The 4,404-nt window shown below is 37.6% G+C and overlaps 1 pseudogene; it reads right to left on the bottom strand.

Moving 5' to 3' along the window:
- Window positions 1-1,496: 1,496 nt before the first annotated feature.
- LOC112630698 lies at window positions 1,497-3,630 on the bottom strand (annotated as a pseudogene).
- Between the last annotated feature and the right edge of the window lie 774 nt (window positions 3,631-4,404).

Below are 4,404 nucleotides of genomic sequence, written 5' to 3'. Positions count from 1 at the left end.
TGTTTATTATAAACGATAATAAGTTCAGCTTAGCAGGACTAGCTATTAAAGAATAATGAAATAGAATAGGTTCAGGCAGAGAGGTGTGAAGAGAAAACTACACTGTGTTGGGCTAAAGGAGAAGCACAGTCTGCGTGGACAGCAGTCAAATCTGCAAGGTGACCCATTTCACTTCCTACCATCCTTAGCATTTCTCTCTCTTTCATCAACTCTGGTCTTGTATTTTTTTTTTTTGCTGGCCACGTTTTATTTGTTCTTTTTCTTTAAATAGGATAACCGAAGATACAGATAGTATGCAATAAAATAAAATAGATGAAACAAATTCTAAGAGACTGCAATGCCACATGTTACATTTAACCTAATTTTATTCATGCTTGTCTTGGGATGGGGAATAGATCATTCAGTAAAAACATACAGTAAAAACAAAATACCTTATCATGTACAACTTTTAAACTACAATAATGATATACCTTAATTACTTCCATGCACACAGAACATTAGGCTTTTTTAAAAAAATAAACACAAGACTTTTAGGAACATTTTATAATAAAGCAATTCCTAATTTTTCTTGGTAGATAGACCAAGCACCTACAAAATACAAATTCCTATACACAGTGAGCACATTACTTAAAACGAACACTTAAGTAAATTAAGTACGTGGACAGTCTTAGGATAAGCTGACATTATATATTAAGCTAGGTAGGCAACAAACCATAGTGCCAAATTGAAGAAGTGTATTTGCAAATAAATTTTTTAAACCAAATTAATTTTTATAATTAAATACAGAAAATGTACTGATACGCTAAAATAAATAAGATGTGATGTATTAACACTTCACTATAAAGAATGCATACCAGAACATTTATAAACAGCGAGTGAGTCTTATTAAGAATAGTTTACTACAATAAACGCTGGCTAAATAGAAGTGTGTATCATGAAGCACTGGGTGGTATATGTTTTGCTACATACTCTTCTTACCTTGAGGTAGATAACACATGTGTACCAAATTCAGCATTCATTTTCAATTGCTGCTGGTATCATGTCTTTTAAGAAATGTGTACAGTATGAAAAACTTGAAAATACTCATGACTGAAAAATGTTTTTGGAAAAAAAATAGATATTTTCATGCAATTATGTAGAGTCTCGCTGTGTAAATTTCAAGGCCAGGTTTGTTTCCTGTAAAACAGATCATCATTTTATGAGAGAATGTTCTTTACCTGTCTTAGCGCATTTCTTTTGTCTCCTCTTGTGTTGCATTATTTTGCTTTATTCTTTAATTTTGTGTGCAAATGACATGCCAGTTAAAATGAAAACCGTCTCACATGTAGAAGAAAAGTCTGCATTTTAAAAACCAATAATAAAATAAACCAACTAATAAAATCCTTACTAAATGACACCATCTGATTCAAGTAAAAAGTGACTTAAACACTAGTTATTAAAGAAAAAGACAAAATACATTTCATGAAAAACACAAAGACAAATGTCTGCTGAGTGTTTTAGTTCAGATGTTTCAGAATGCTGCTGTAAGTTTGATGAGGAATTTGAGGGGAAGATTTCATAGCAGAAGGTGTTCGTGTGGCCTGTATTGACTTAAGTGGTGACCCAATTGGACTGTGAAACTGCGGGATGCCTGTGGACTTGAGCTGCTTGTTAGAGAGGAACTCCCCACTGTTGTTCAGAAATCCTTCCTCATTTCCTCTCTCCCCAAGCTTCCTATCCTCTACTGGCTCAGTCTCTAGCATTTCAGGATCTTCTTTCCTGCTAAAGAATTTGTCCAAGTAACTAGTGCAAGTGTTTTCCTTCTCAACTTGTTCATCCTTCTTTACCTCACAAAACTGATTTATGAAAAAACAGTCATCCCCACCACTCACAAACTGGTTGTCCCAAGAAGGTTGGTACAAGGCTTCTAATTGAGCCAGATTTGCCATTCCTTTTTCCTGTTTTTCTTGGCTTACTGACTTTGATATCAAACTTTTCAATTCTAGTTGGGACACTGAGCTATTCAAGTCATTTAATTTGTCAACAACATCAGTAGGCTCATGTTGGGAACTAAGTTGAATGGTTACTGCAATAAAGGAATCAAAGTCAAACCCCTGATTCTTTTCTTTTTCTTTTCTAGCCAATTGCTTTGATACTTCCTCTAGTGCTATCTGGGCTTTAACCAATCAATTCCTTTCACATTTTGTCTTGCCTTTCTTATCAGATTTTTTTAGTTGCTTTGTTCTTTCCAGTTGGAAAGATCTATGATAAGCCTGGGTTCATAGTGATGGTTAACTCCACTCTCTCCAAACTAAGTTATCTAAATATGATGATGACCTCGTTTTGTAGTTACAAACATGGCTACACTCCAGATCACAGTATTTGTTTTCATGATTATCTGGCTCATAAGGCTCAGTAGAGTAATTGGTATCAAAAGCAGGATCCTCCAGATACTTTTCCCAATCTCCACATATTTTCAGGGATCAAATTGTACTTCTTCATCAGTGACATAAAACAGAGATCTTGGATTAAGCTGAACTTCATCAATATCAAAGTTGTTGCGTATAGGCCAATCATGCTCTGAAAACTGACAATCATGGTACCTTTCGCAGTTATAAACGTGACTGTGAGTTTCATCCGTAAGCAAAACATCATCAACTTTATCTTCAATATGAAAACGATAACTTGAAATTACCTCATCCTTTGGAAAAGAATATATGCTCATGTAAGGATGGGAGAGCACTTCTGCTTGTTAACTGATCCATGGGGCTAAATGTCAAAATTTGTTTCAGGAAACCCAGTGCTTCTCAAGTAATTCCTGGAAGCAGCTGAGTTAAAGGTTTGTGTGGCTCAGTCATGTCACTTCTAATGTAAACTGGAATTATGCTAAGAAGCTCCTGATGATCTTCCTCATGTGCAACTAGAACAGATTCTAAAATCAGCAGCATCTGTTCAAGTTCACCTGCAAAAAGTATTTTACCAGTCAGCATTTCGAAAAGATGCAGCCTGCAGCCCACATGTCAATGGCTTCAGTATAATTATTATGAGAAAGTAAATGATGTGGAGATCTGTATCATTTAGTAATCAATCCTTCAGAAAGATGATGCTTATGAGAATAATGAGGATCCATGATCCGTGCAAGACCAAAGTCACATATCTTCAGCACCAGGTTTTCAGTATTAATGAAAAGAATAGCTGGTTTGAGATCTCTGTGCAGTACGTTTGCAGAGTGAATATACTTGAGCCCCTGTAGCAGCTGATACATGAACAGCCTGGCGTGCTCTTCCAATACAGGGTCCTGCTCCAGCACATTAGCCAAGTCTGTCTCCATGTACCCCTGAGCAATGTAAACACTGTTCAGCTCCGTAAGAGAGCCCACATCGTCTGTTAATTGGCTTCTGCTGGGACCAAGAATTTCAAACACTTTCACAGTGTTATCACGGTCAAGTCTTCTAATAATTGTGATTTCATGTAGACATGTTGACACTCTGGGGATCAGTAAGGACAATTTTCTTGATGGCCACTCTTTTGTCACAGTCATTGTCTACAGCAGAAAAAACCAAGCCATTGCCTCCACAACCCACTGGTTTTAAGTCCACAAACCAGATCAAAACCATGAAAGTTCATGAAACTTTCAAATTTCTCTGCCATTTTGAAACCCTAATTCTTGCCTTTTCCTTTCAAATTGTTGAACTTGTGTAAACACGGAAACTGGCATCAAAAGGAAAGATTTTTCAAAAAGGGAGAAGAAAATAATTACGGTTCCACAGCAAGATGGTTTCTTGATGTTCACTGCATATGCCAAACAGGCCTGTTGAGTTCCCCTTAGACTTAAAGCTCAAATGGAGAATTAAAAACTCTACTCCTATCGAGAATTAAAAAGATTGCAGTACTCATAGTTCAAGAAAGGGGCAGCAACTCTGCAGACGTTTAAAGAAAACACTCAAGAAACTGAAACGGAATGAAATGACATATTAAGAACTCATATTACTGTGCTAAATGATTTGACATTTAACAAACATGTGAATAAATATGCACACAACAGGCTTCTATGAACATTCTCCTCACTAGTCCTGCGCAGTGTCGTTCTAAGGAGCTGGTAGGCACCATTTCCGTTTTGCTTCTTTGCTTCCTTTTTTGCCGTATATTTCAACAGGAAGCTCTGGCGGCTGTTGCTTAACAGGTGATCAGGTGGCTGCAGCTCAGCACACTCACAATCAAAGCTACCGTCCATCTTACTCTGATACAACAGGACTTCTCCGACTCCTCGAGAGAAGGCGGGGCCGGCGGACAGCCCCCAGTGTCGGCTCAGGTCTCCAGGCTCTCGCTTTGCCGCAGTTGCCGCCGTGTAACCGTGACCTGACTCTGGTCTTTTTTAAATGTGTGTTCTTTGGTGGGCAGGGGAGAATTGCGTGGGGTGGAAGT

The sequence above is a fragment of the Theropithecus gelada genome, chromosome 8 (assembly GCF_003255815.1).
Source record: "Theropithecus gelada isolate Dixy chromosome 8, Tgel_1.0, whole genome shotgun sequence".
In the NCBI taxonomy this organism is placed as follows: Eukaryota; Metazoa; Chordata; class Mammalia; order Primates; family Cercopithecidae; genus Theropithecus; species Theropithecus gelada.
The sequence above is the reverse complement of the archived record's forward strand: the minus strand, read 5'-3'. Positions and strand labels throughout refer to the sequence as shown.